Genomic DNA, 14,345 nt, shown 5'->3' with positions numbered 1-14,345 from the left:
TTGGGGCTTTGCCTCTGAGATTGGAAAAATTAAAGCTGATGGTGTCTAGTGTTGGCAAAGAGGTGGAGAAGCAGTTTTCTTATGCAATCTTTTATAGGCAGAAGTAGTAGAAAGTTGGGGGGAGGGAAGTGTCAAGAATTAGAATGTAATAGTTCCGTTTACTGTGGAAAGAAATTTCTTTAAAATAATACTGAAACAGCATACAATTTTGAAATTATGTAGATTCACAAACCTTATGTGGACAATATAAAAGATTTTATACAAACTGTTTTTGTTCCAAGATGACATTGCAAATGAGGCATTTTTCTTTTCTTGCTCTAACTTAAATAATTGGAGGGAGGGCATATCTCAGTGGTAGAGGACGTGCTTGGTATATATGAGGTCCTGGGTTCAGTTCCCTGGAACCTCCATTAAAATAACTAAATAAATGAATAAATAAGTAAATAAACACGAACCTAATTAGTAACCCCCAAAATGAATGAATGAATGAATGAATAAATAAATAATGACCCTAGGTAGAACTAGTATAGAAGAAAAAATCAGTTTCAAAAAGTCTTAGGACCCCTTCTCCACGGTGTCTGGTGGGGCTCAGAAGTGTAGCCCCTCCATGCACACTTACTGTGACAGGGAACTTACTCCCGGTGAGGTGACCTGTTCTTCCTTTGGGCAGCTCTGTTTGTTACAAAGTACTTACTAGTCCTCTAATGAAGTCAGGCCTACCTTGGGAAGATTTACCTCTAATACACATTAGAATGAGCTTTAAGGAGTTGATCAAAGCCCAGTCCCCACCCTAAACCAATTAAGTCCGTGGCTCAAACATCAGTGCGTTACTGCAAGTGCCCCTGGGAGATTCACTGGCAGTGAGGGTTGCCCACCGCTCTACTCCTGGGAACCCATCCATTACATTTTTAAAGAGCGCTCTCAGGTTTCACCTTCATCTCTTCTCCAAGAAAATTAGCCTCCAGACTTCATGTGAAAATAATGTTTTAAAGGTCCGTGTGATGAGTATCAGTTTACACTGTTGCAGGTAGGGCTTTTCTTTTTAAGAAATTTGGGAGTTTCAAGATTGATAGTGAGAACCAGGAATTTTGATATGCATAGTGTTAGAATCTAGTTGTCCTGCACAAGTTCAGGCATAGTATTCATCTAGCAGGTTGAAGTAAATATGACCTCATGTTCACAGTTTCTGTGGGGTGTGAGGGTTGCTTTTCCTGGGGGAAATTTTTAGGTTGAATTTCTCACTGAAATGAGGGTCCATCCCAGGTCTCCCATCATGTGATATTCAAACACCCAGAGCATTGTGTCCACCCCCAAAAAAACTGGTGTTCCTGGACCTCTGACCTGGGTGCTGGGGTGAAGATGGGGTGACCTGGTCCTTGGGCGTGGTGCCTGGGGCCTGGGATGACCTGAGAAATGGCATCAGAGGTGAAAATAGAACTGAAGAGTGATCCAGGCGTGGATCTAAGGAGACTCTGCAGAGAGGCCAACAGGGGTGCCAGGCAGATGGGGAAGTCGGGGGAGGAGGTGTTAAGAGGAACCTGGTGTTCAGTGTGAGAGTCGCTGCCTAGCGGCCGCAGGCTGCCAGCAGGGAGGGAGCTGTGAAAGGCACTGAGCTGGTTATTGATGGTAATTTCCAAGTTGGTCTTACTTTTTTCCCTGCGAGGAATATGAAATATTTCATCCATTTCTACTGAGTAAAAAAACCAGGTCAATATTGCTTCATTTTATTTGAAGTGGTGACAGCAGTCAGCAGTCTGGAAAGCCTACCTTTTCCCAGTTTACCCTTTTTTTTTTGTGAATTGAAGTGTAGTGTGTTTACAATGTTGTGTTCATTTATGGCGTACAGCAGTGTGATTCAGTTATACATATATGTATTCCTTTTCATATTCTTTTTCATTATAGGCTATTCCAAGGTATTGAATATAGTTCCCTGTGCTATTCAGGAGGTCCTTCTTGTTTATCTGTTTTATAGATAGTAGTTAGTATATGAAAATCCCAAACTCCCAATTTATCCCTCTACCTCCTTACCCTCCACTTGCCCATAACATATGATGTCACTTATATGTGGAATCTAAAAAAATAACACAAGTGAATTTATTCACAAAATGGAAACAGACTTACTTGTTTTAAAACTCACCAACCCTAACCATACTCTTGAATTGCTGCCTGGTGCTCCTTCATTCGTTCTCTGACTCAAGAAGTCTTGTTCCCTTGGGACCGCCTGCTGCTTCTCACCTGGGAACGTGTCCCACATCTTCAGCAGCTCCCCGGACATATCCCACCTCTCAGACACGTCACACCTCTTGTTTAGTCCCCAACCCAGAGGGCTTCATTCACCTGACTTTGTTTTGCTGTTTCAAATGGAGGCCGTGGGCAACAGGGGACCGAGAAGGACCATGCCTGTGATGGCCACCGTTCTGTCTTCCCCACCACACACAGTCAGTCCTGTTAACTCAGGGAGATTGTTTCTTTGTGAATGAGAGTCGGTTCCATTTCCTTCTCGTCTAATCCCTTTCAGAGAGCGCTCAGCCTTGGTGAGTAATGAAACCCTAGGCTCCATGGCCCCTCTCCAGCTGAGTGTAGTTCCAAACGGTGCTCAAAGCCAACCCTAATTATCTTCAAAGTTTCTTATTAATAACAGAGTAAAGACATGTGAGCGAATATTGAATATTAATTTTCTCTAATAAGAGGGCTGGGATGTTTCATTATGGATGTGAAGCTGTCTCGGGATGTACAGATGGAATACTGGCACGAAGCCTCAGGTGTCGGGAGGGGATGATGGTCCCCTCTGGCAGGAAGCTTCCAATTTTCTGGGACAGCTTTTCCCACATTCTTGCTAAAAAGCCTGTGCCCAGCTCAGTGGCTTGGCAAATAGAGAAAAACCTCCTGGATTTGAATCCCTTTTGTAGAGAATCCGTGATTACTCTCTGGGGTTTTACGTTTTTCTGTTTTCAGTTTTTCCTAGATAAATCAATGGCTTAACTAGTTTGTGGGTTTAGTCTAGTTTAAATCCATCTAAGAGAATGTTGGGCTCTTAAAAGTGTCAGTTCCACTCACACACGTGACCCATGATCTGCCTAGAACAGTACCTGGTACACAGGAAGCTCTTTAAAGTGTGATTAATTAATTACCACAGATTATTAAAGCAAGGCCCAAAATTTCTTTGCTGGGTAGCACTTTTTAAAAAAGCAGATTTGTATTCTTTGTACCTGAGAGTGATAAAATTGCTTCTTTAAAAACAGTCTCTTGCAATTTCATATCAGTTATATCAATTTGTCATTTAATTTAGCTTTGGGAAGATTTGTTTTGTATTAGATCAATGATTCTTGGCTTCACCTTAGGAGACCCGCTCAAGACCAGTTAAATCAGAATGTCAGGTGTGAGTTTTGGGCGCCTGGGGTCTTAATTTTTTAACAGCTTCATTGAGGTACAATTCACACTCAGCCAACTGTACAACTGACACCATAGCCACAGTCAAGGTAGTGAACACATCACCTCAGGATTCCCGAGTGCCAGCGGGGTTGAGAACCCCTACAGGACAGATGCAGAATCCTGAGCTGTTGTGGGTGTCCTCATCTAATATTTAATAATAGTAACACCAATGAAAATAGTTATTTATAATTTCACGGCCTAGCCCTTGGTTTCCTTTGAGACATAATGTCTTTTTTTTTTTTTTTTGAGGCATGCTATGACCGTGTTACGACAAGAAGAAACTTTATCAATTTTTAATGTTGAACTATCAGTGTTTCCCCTAAGCTCTCTTTTCTGTCCCAGGAAGTACTGTCTCCACACAGAGTCTGAGATGGGGGACCAGTTTGTCCATCCTTCCTGCTCTGATATGTTCATTGAAAGACCCAAGCTTTTAGCAGTAAGCTGGGTTAAGAGCCAGCCAGTGCCTCCGGTCACCTGTGACCGAGCAGACCACTCACTGCCAAACCGCTGGTGCACAGCACGTGGCCGGGTCGGAAGGTGGGCTGCTGCTCTGAGCAGACATCCGGCCTGAAAGCCTCTCAGTTCAGTGGATCACAAATCCCAGCGAGGGAAGTGGAACCTCTCGCTTCATACTGCTCCACATACCGACTGTGTAAGAATTTTGCTGATTGTTTTCAGCCAGTATTAGTAAAACAGCATCTTTTTGGAAAATGGTATTAAAAAGTCCGCCAAATGGAGTAGCACTAGTGGCCAATATTTGGAAATTGGTTAAATGAAAGTGATTTCTTTATATGTAGGATATTGAGCAGACATTAAAACTGATTTTGTAGACGGTGTTCATTCTGTATTGTTAAGTGAGAACAGCAAGTGACTAAATCAGTGCATTCTGTGTGATGCCACTATGATTTTGAAAGATATGTATGCATATATACATATACATATATATGTACATCCGGGGAAAATAGAATACTTGTAAGAGATACATCAAAACATCGACACTTTTTATTTCTGGTGATGGAAGATAAATAACATTTGGTTTTAATTAAAAAAATTTTTTTAACTTTATTTTTATTTATTTTTTGAGAGGGGTTAATTAGGTTTATTTATTTTTATTTACTTTTTAACAGAGGTACTGGGGATTGAACCCAGGACGTCATGCGCGCTAGGCATGTGCTGTACCAGTGAGCTATACCCTCCCCCCTGGTTTTAATTTTTTTTTAACTTTACTTTTCATATTTTGGAAAACGAAAACACTTTTTCTGTCAGAAAGAAATAAATGTTATTATTAAAAAATCACCTGCAGAAATTCCCCCCAAATAAAATTAAACCCTGTTCTAAAACAATGCAGTCAAAATGAGGAACAAGGGAGAGGGTATAGCTCAGTGGTGGAGAGCATGCTTAGCATGCATGAGGTGTCCTGGGTTCAATCCCCAGGACCTCTATTTAAAAAAAAAAAATGAGAAAGGAACATAAAAACCATCAGCATGCCAGCTTTGAACTGGTGTGCATTACCCGGTAGGCAGGCACTCAGTGCGTATTTGTGAAGTGATTTGAATAAGTGACTGGAGTTAAGCAAAATAAACAAACCCCTGGTCAGCTTGGAACTAGTTCAGTTGCTGCTCAGAGTCATCGAAGCAGATTGGTTTTATTTTTTCTGTGAAAGTCAAGCTTGAGGTTGCAAAGCAGGTGTTGAAGCGTGTTGGCATTTCATTTCATTTTGACTGCCTCCAGCTGGTATTTAGCAAGCGGACTAGGCACTATGAAAATAAGCAGGTTTCTGCATAGGGGCTTGTTGGCATTGATTCTGGAAAAGCAATTTCAGAGGCGCTTCAATCTGAGGTGTGCTCCCAACATGGGAGGAGACATGAGGTGGCCCACACACCCCTGAGGTTGCGGGAGGTAAAGTGGCCCCAGGGCAGTAGGAACTCCCTGCCTCCCAGTGCGTGTCCCCGACCGCCAGCCCCTGCGCTGGGCCTTGGCTCCGTCCACTCTTTCTGCCACTCGCAGCTTCATTCTCTCTCTGTTTCTCCTTATTACATCTGTCACCGTAGCCTATAAATGAGCTCAGATCTCTCCTGGCTTAAAACCACTTCTCATCTCTGCTGCCGCCTGAGTTAGTATTCTGTTTCTCCCCTCTCTCTCACTGCCAGCATTTCAATGAGGTAGTCAGTATTTACCACCAGATCCCAGTACCTTCTCCCTCCTCTGGACGCCCCAGCGATGCACGTGGTCTGCCCTTCACAGTATTCGTGTCAGCCATGCACTTCCCCGGGCTACACCGGGTGTGCCTGGTATATGCCTGCCTTTGACACATTTCTCCCTCTGCCTCTGAATGCCTGAACCCAGCAGGCCCGCTGGGGACTGATTTCTGAGACTTCCAGGCATCTCTCAAATTAAGAGTATGGAAAAGTTGGTAGCGGCTCCTGGCTTTATCCATGAACAAGATTTCCCCTATGTGCCCTGGGGTTTTTTCCATAAATCTCACATCTAAAGTGAACTGTCTTTCCAACATTAACTAAAGTTTTATCTCTCACCTAGTGCCTTCCCCTCCTCACAAAGTTTTTGTTTATTTGTTTGCTTATTTAATAACTTCAGCAGAAATATAGGAGGCATGGCACTGCACAGGGGCAGACAGCCCGGGTGCAAAGCCTGTCTCTGACATAGACACGCTCTCTGACTTCGGGGCGTGTCACTGCTCTTCTCCGGACATCCATATGCCCATGCAGGTCCCGGTGCTGTACAGTAGGACCTTGTTGTTTATCTGTTTTATATACAGTAGTTTATATCTGCTCATCCCAAACTCCTAATTTATCCCTCCCCCCCACCTTCCCAACCCTTTGGTAACCATTGTTTGTTTTCTATGTGTGAGTCTCTTTCTGTTTTGTAAATAAGGTCATTTGTATTGTGTTTTTTAAAAGATTCCACATATAAATGATATCATGTGGTATTTTTCTTTCTGTTTCTGTCTTCACTTATTATGACATTCTCCAGGTCCATCCATGTTGCTGCAAATGACATTGTTTCATTTTTTTTATGGCTGAGTAGTATTCTGTTGTATATTTATACATCACATCATCTTTATCCAGTCATCTGTCGATGAACATGTAGGTTGCTTCTGTGAACTACATTCATATCTTGTGATAACCTATAATGAAAAAGAATATATATATATATCTGAAGCACTATGCTGTACACGAGAAACTAACACAACATTGTAAATCAACTAAACTTGAATTTTTAAAAAATCTATTCACTCCCCCCCAAAATATGCACATGTAAAAAAATTACTATGGCAATGGCCACTTTATGGGATTATTTATAGGATTAAAAGAAGTATTGTCTGGGAGGCCCTTAGCCCACATCTGGCCCCTGAAGGCTCTCACGGAGTGCTGAAACACTCCCTTTCTCACTGGCTCCCACCTTTTCATACCTGAACACAGGTTCCAAAGAAGGAAATCGCACTGAGGTGTGAGCGTTGAGCCGCCAGCAAGTTTGTGCGATTTGAACTGATGTCCCCAGCACACTGCCAACTCACAAGCCTCCCAGGCAGTCACTGTAAAATCACCAACCACAAACATAAGGCCAGCGAATGCCAAGGGTCCCTTCTCTCTGCTTTGCTCAAGAGGAGTGATCTGTCCAAAGAATCTGAAATAACAGAAAATGTACATAACACGTATTCAGGCAGCAGGTGGTGTTCTGACGCCGGAGCTCTCTGGGCTGTCAAGTCCCCCCACATCCACAGCCGTGGCGGAGGGAGCGGGGAAGCATCACATTTCCTTCTTTTCTGGGAATTGCCATCTTTTTCTTGGAATTGCCATCTTTTTCTGATGCCAGTGTCTTCTCACTGGATTTACTAGAGAAGAAAAGTCTCACTGTTCTGGAAACACTAGAAAACGTTCCAGAACTTTCTTAGCGTTCTTCCTAGCAACAGATCCAGTGGCGTCCCCCACATTTCTTCTGGGTGGCACCGTTCTTGTGCTGTTTATCAGTTTCTGCCACCAACTAGCCATTACAGCCTTGGGCCACAAGTCCACCTTCAGTGCCTCAGTTTTCTCCTCTATTAGATGGGTAGAATAAGATCGCCTGCCTCATAAAGTTATTATGAAAATCAAATACATGCCAGCCAGTTGCAAAAGTACCCAGTGGGGCGTAAGCAGTCTGTATATGTTGCCATGTAGTCGTTTTACCTGCGTAAACAGTAAATGCACCTGTGGGTTGGTCGGGGTAATGTGAATCACAAAGCTTGCCTCTGGGGTCCTGGCTTTGCCACGTACTGGCTGGGAAGAATCACTAAGTCACCCACGCTTACTGAAAGTTTATTTTCATCTGTAAAATGTCAAGAAGAATACTTTTTTTTCCAGTGTTCAGTGAGTTTACTTCTGTGAAAAGTACACCACAAAACGCCGTGCAGCACAGAGTGGTATTGTTATCTCTTATTTCTGTCTTTGAGCAGAAGTTGCTACGTCATAGTCACCTTTGTGTTTCTTGTGGCTCCCAGGGCTGGACCTGGTCCTAGTGGACCTAAACAGTAATTGTCCAGTGAACGGTTTAACAGTTCAACGCAGCTGAGAAAGAAAGAAGCAAGCCGGAAGGCCTCTGCGTGGTCAACAGAGACGGCATGAAATCTACACATACACTCACGTGCTTTCTCTAAGTCGGGCTCATCAGGCTCCCCCTCTGAAGCTTTCTAGTCTTCCTTTATACAAAGTCAGTCCCAGGAGGACCAGAAATATCCAGTTAGAGCCGTGAGAATGGGTTTGGTTGCTCTGGGCAGGCACAGTGACCACCATGAGAAATTACAGCTCGATAGCCTGACAGTCATGGTGGAGACAGAAAAACTGTGAAAAGCAGATAAAATAAATTAAAAAGCCCTCAGTGTGGGTTGTTTTTTTTTTTTAACTCTAAGGAGAAATCCCACAGGGTTGACTGAAAGCTAAGTTAGATAAAGCAGTTAAGATCCTTGGAGAACAATTTCACTTTGGCAGAGGTATACCAGATGACTGCAAATGACAGATTCTGCTAATTTTCCTGATTGCTTCAGGGAAGGATGACGTGAACTTAGTTCTGCTTTTGCAATATGTTTCTCAAACATAACTTGTTGGTCTGCTGCACAGGTAATTAACCACAAAGTTCATGTTGCTAATTATCTCAACTATGGCCTAATTTTTTCTAATGAGACTGAAACCTAATTCTTCTGGGTTTTGCAATCTCTACCAAGTAAATGTTAAAACTTTTATCCAGCAAACAAATTGGTCATGTCAGTTTATGTAGCTATTTATATCTTCAGGCTGATCTGCTGTCAATTTGTAGAATTGGTAATTATTAATTTTAAGGCATGACCTGGACCCTAAAATTAATTCATTTTTGTTTATTAACAATTTTGTCTTCACTATTTTTATGCCATTGTTTAATAGTGTTCAATTCCATGTAGTATCATAGTATGAACATCATTCTAAATGGCTTGCTTGTCTACTCTGTAGATGACACGGAGGTGAAAAGCAAAACAAATATTTTGGAAGGGCAGAATTGAGATGTCAAAGGTTTTTGGCAAGTTGGAATGATGGACTCATTCTAAAAAGGTGAAATATTAATGAAGCGAAAATAAAGCCTTCTCTTGGTTCTAACAAAAATACCTACAAAAAGTTAATGGAGATATTGTCAACCTGATATGCAGCTGTAAGGATGGCTGGTAAATGAGGAGCCACAATTTTAGTCCCTGTGTATTGGGCACTTGGGGCTGTAGAGAACAGACTCACTAACGGCACCCTAGGGAGGATGGACCGATCCCTGTCTGGATATGGGAAGTGAGAAGTTTCAGGGTTAGAGACAACTTCAGGGAATGGGTCTTCTCTCTCATGGTCTCTTTTCTAGCCTTTCTGCTTACCTCTGCATGTTGAGTGGGTTCTCCCCTGACTCCTGACATCCAATCCAGATCCCCGAGAGTCGATTTGGTTGACTTGGCTGACCTTCTAGGACAGAGACCATTGGCACAAAGCTGCCTCGTGGCTCATCCTCCAGCCTTGAGTCAGGTTGTATACCCCGGGTCTGATCTGTGGCCACTTCTGCTAAAATAGCAATTGACCCCTGCTTTTCTGAGCAGTGGGCTGCGGCTGGGGAAGTCTGCACTAGGATGTGAATCTGGATCTGTCTCCCAGGATCAGAACTGGGGCCAAGGAGTGAAAGCTACAGGAAAAGAGTTCCCTGAAAATGGAAAAGGCCGTAGGCAGATAGATGGTAGGACACACCTTCCGGGCCCCTTCCAATTCTCAGAATTGCATCTTCATTTTTACTGTCGCTCTTTTATGTCTTCCCAGAAGTGTCTGATGAAAACCATCTTTTCACATTGTTTTTAGAATGAGCGCTGAAGGTGCTTCTGGCGCAGTGTAATTAGGACCCGCTGAAGGTGTCAGGAACAGTAACGCTTTTGCATTAGGCTCTTAAATAAAATATACTTCATATCCGGAATATTAGTAAATGAGATTTTATTATAGTCAATCACAAGGCTATTTAAAGGAAGCAAATAATTTGCATAATGTAAATGTACTGGAATAGCAAACTGCAAAAGGCTCCTTCTCTAAGGTTTTCAAGATGAGTCTGAGAATGTTTCTGACACTTTTTTCCTAATGAATTATAAATGGTGTTCCAGAGAGTTCAGTTAGGTTTTTAAACTCCCGTGTCATGACAGACTGAATCATTTAGGGCAGATTTTTGTGGTGACTCTTCCTTTAGCTGTCTGAGCAGAAGTCTCCAGTATAGTGTAATTAACTCTCACCTTTCAAATTCTACGTGTGTGTGTGTGTGTGTGTGTGTGTTTGTGTGTGTGTGTGGCGGGGGAGAATGCAAATCATTCCATAAAATGCAAATCCTTTCCCAGACAACAGAAATCAGTTATTTCATCGGAGAATATCTGGAAACACCAGGAAGACCCCAGGAGGCTTCAATGTGACGATGCACTGTGACCAAAAACGACAAGGCAGATAGAGGGCGGAGTAGCCTTGTCCCAGCTGCCTGATCACTGCGTTCCCTCGAGGCAATCCATGGTTAGGAGAGAGATGAGCCACATTAGAATTCCACTTCTCCCATTTTGTAGAGAAGACAAAGCGCTCTTGGCCTCAGTCACCTCATTTATAAACTGGAGACAACAGACCTCAGGTCGGAGAGCTCTCGTGAAAATTAAAGCTCTTCTAAGCACAGTGTCTCGCTCACGTGGAGTGCTCAACAATTTAGCTGCTAGGGTTATTTTTATCTGCATTGTTCCTTAAGGGGTGGCAACCCTGAGGTTATGCTCTCCTCTGCCCAGAGTGTCAGTGGCACCGAGCCCTCATCTACGGTGTGACTCTGTCTTCCTTTCACGTCCAGCCCAGCCTGAAGCAGGGTTGTGTCCAGCCCCAGCTCGTGAGCGGCCTTTCACCTCCGCAGAAGGCTTGATTCCATCCTGGCATTGCCACTTTGCTTGGGCCTCGCATAAGTCACTGAACCTCTCAGAACCTTAGTCCCTCCTCGAAAAGTGGGAAACTATTGGGGGGGTGGGGAGAACTCAGTGGTAGAGCACATGCTTAGCATGCACGAGGCCCTGGGTTCAATCCCCACTATCTCCACTAAAATAAATAAATAATTAATTAATTAATTAATAAACCTAATTACCCCCCCCCCAAAAAAAACCAGGATAAAATACTGGGCTTTCAAAAGAAAAATTATATATAAAAAAAAGAGTAAGAAAAATAAACGTCTAAAAAAAAGTAAATTGGGTAACTATTTAATTTTATAGGGTTTTAAAATTTTGGTTACTACTAATTTAAACTGTATTTGTTTGAAAACAAACTTGAGTTACCAGGTGCAGAGAAGAGAGAATTTTAGCGCTGAGTGAAGTCGCTGAACAATGTCTCCTGTGACTTTCTCTCCTTTGAAAAAAACTGCCCGTGCTTGGGCGCTGTCCCACCTGATCTTTCGACTCAACTGGTCAGGGATTTATTTGGCTGCACGGGGCCAAGCCACTGATATTTTGTGAAAGCCCCCCCAGTGGCACACATGTGCCGGCGAGCTCAAGAAGCAGTTAGCAAGCCTGAGGTCAGACGCTGAGTCGGAAAGACAGGTCCAGACTCCCGGCTTCGGCTCTGCTCACCCTCCAGTGACCCCAAGTTCTGGTTTAAAAGAGATTTTCTGAACATTTTTTTTCCTGTGATTATTTTTTTACCCTTTCTCATAAAAGTGAGGTATTAAATCAACACGCTGTTCAAACACTTCTGTTGGTTGGCTTCCGTTTAATTAAGGTTTCATTCTGGGCTGTTCCACCTTAACCTTGTGCTTGCTTTCTTACAATGGTGTGTCCTGAAACTTCATTCCCAGATCCTTTTCTCACTGCCTTCAAAGCCACCTCTAAAATGTAATTGCCTTGCTGTGTTCCTCGCTGGCATCGCCAACCTCGATCAAATACTGGGTTCTTCAGTGTTTGTTCTTTTCCGTCTGCATTAGATTCTTTCCAACTGCAGTCTGTGTGTTGCTGTGATCAAAAAGTACCATGTATTCCCATGAAGCTTTGGAATAGAATAAAATCAAGTACCTTTTCCCCCTCTTTGATTTGTGTGCACAGTTGTTTCCTGCTAGTTAGGGGTCATTCAGACGTCTGTCTGTACCAAAATGTAATTGGAATTGTGTTACTTGTTTTCATTACCTGTTGCCATTACATTGCTTAAAGTTTCTCAGACATTGATGTCCTTAAGTATTATCATGGGGTTTAGTACATATTAAGTTCCCTTAGTCAATTTTCGTAGGAGAGTTGAGTGAAATCTCAGCTGAATAGAATTAACTAGCCCCAAACAATTTACACTGTTCTGTGTGTGATTTTTTTTTCCTTTCAGAAAGCTTTGTGATATTCTTTCTTCGTGGTATTTCACTCCTGTTTATTGAAAACTTTGACCAAAGCTGCTCTAAGTAGCTGGCATCGTGAGAACAGGACGGATTCCAAAATCAGGGAAGCTTTCAGGAGACTCCTGGACCAGCGGATCTTCTGAAGGTGAGAGTGAAACTGTTTTCTCTTTGTCTTTGGAAATCTAAATGAGCTGTTCTGTCTTTCAAGATTGGCTTCTTGGAAGAGGGTGAATAGGGGAATTGGTTATTGAAAATTCTCTGCAAAGAATTGAGAGGTTTTCTTTTTCAGGAGACTTGAGAGTTTTTCTTTTTCAGGAGATTTTTTTGTTTTTTAGTAGTTATGAAGGAAATCAGTTGGCTGTTTTGACCAAACAGGAATTTATTTGAAGTGTAGCTCGGATAGCTGAAGACTTATGTGAACACACACACCCAGCCACACACACCCTCCCTTAAAAAAAAAAAAAATCAGTAACACTTCTCTTCTCAGAGACATTTCTTATGTATTTAGGGTCTCTGTCAGCCTTCATATCTGCATTACCCTGCCTTCTAGGATTGTTTAAGAATCGAACAATAGAACTTATGTGAAAGCACTTTGTAAGTCACAAAGTACTATTTGCATAAGTAAGAAAAACAGTGGCTATTTCCGAACATTTGTAACCCTCCAAAATGCTCTCATACCCTCCAATCTGTTTTCCTCCATCATTTGATTCATTTTTTATTTCGATTCAGTAAACTTTGCTAGGATCTCAAGAAACAAAGGTGATAAGTCCTTCCCTTCAAGGAATATCTGTCAAATGCAGAAGATAGACACAGAAATAAATACGACCAACTCCAATAGGATAAAAGTATATTGAGAGTGTTAATCATTAAGGAATGGAAAAGGCATCACGTCAGCCTATGGCCAGAGGATTGTGTGTGTAAAAGTGGGCTTCCTGGGGGAGGTGAGCCCTGAAATGGCCCTTGAAAGATGAATAGGAGTTAGCCTGATACACAGCAGGGTCAGCTGGAGGAAGGCATTGCAGTCAGGCGCAGTGGTATAGGTGTATGAAACCCATGTGTGGAAGTTGTTCGGGATTGTTAAACCATAGATATGGGGTGTGTATGTGTGTGTGTGTGTGTGTGTGTGTGTGTGTGTGTGTGTAAGCACTGAGGGGTTTTAAGCTGGCTGGGGAAAGTATAGAGAAAGAATTGCAGGTGAGTGGGGTTGAAGGAAGGCAGATTCATTTTGTAATGATCTGGGGAAGAGACACAGGGGCTAGAATTAGGGTGGAAGCAATGAGGAATAGAGAGAATTTTGAAAGAGCTAGAACATTCCGGATGTGGTGATAGTTTGGGCACTGGAAGGACCTGTTAGGACTTGGAATTGTCAGGTTTCTGACTCGGATGACTATAGTGATGCTGTCAAGAGAATTTAGGAGGGAAGTGGACTGATTGTTGGGGAGGAGAGGATTTTGAGGTGTATTTGGGGCATCTGGTAGAAATGTCCGCCAGGCGGTTGGAAATGTTAAGTATGGAGGTCAGGGGAGGGCTCAGGGCTAGCAACATTGATTTGGGACTTACAGGCAATAGCTAAAAATCTTTTTTAAAATACAAATTTGATTTTGTACTTAAACCTTCAATATTGTTCATTCAAGCACTTAAAACAACTCACATTCTCAGTTTCCGTTTTGTTTTGAGATTCCCTCTCGTTTCGTTTGTATCTGTACTTGTTGGTTTTATTTTCTTGGCAGATTAACTCAGGATTTTTCCAAATGACAAATATTGTGACCTTTTTAGTTCGATGAAAGGAAATTCCAACTGGTGTTTAAAAAACAATGTAAACTCTAAAATTTAGGAGCATTACAAGGCAGTGCCGTGCTCCATTTTCATTCACAGTGGTTATAGAAATCATTTAAGCAAGGTGCAAAAGTATAGTTCTTTTTCTGTATAAATCAAGGTTTCTTGTCAATTCCTCGCTTTCACTGCTCTGCCCAGGATCGGAGCATTGCTTATAGGAGACTGAGCAGGACCTTTCTTGGGTTCTTGTGGGGGAGGGGTGCCAGGGT

At 42.5% G+C, this 14,345-nt stretch overlaps 1 protein-coding gene across 14 annotated transcripts in view; it reads left to right on the top strand.

Moving 5' to 3' along the window:
- NRCAM (neuronal cell adhesion molecule) overlaps positions 1-14,345 on the top strand; it is a 273,058-nt gene that overhangs the window by 43,343 nt on the left and 215,370 nt on the right. For 13 of the 14 annotated variants that reach the window (XM_031454678.2, XM_031454676.2, XM_031454672.2 and 10 more), the window contains exon 2: positions 12,291-12,445. The exons of the other annotated variant lie outside the window; for it this stretch is intronic. The gene's annotated coding sequence lies outside the window, so the exon portion shown is untranslated. The remainder of the gene's footprint in view (positions 1-12,290; positions 12,446-14,345) is intronic. 14 annotated transcript variants of the gene reach the window in all.

The sequence above is a fragment of the Camelus dromedarius genome, chromosome 7, assembly GCF_036321535.1.
Source record: "Camelus dromedarius isolate mCamDro1 chromosome 7, mCamDro1.pat, whole genome shotgun sequence".
NCBI classification, from domain to species: Eukaryota; Metazoa; Chordata; class Mammalia; order Artiodactyla; family Camelidae; genus Camelus; species Camelus dromedarius.
Note: the sequence above shows the minus strand (reverse complement) of the source record. Positions and strands in the feature narration are given on the sequence as shown.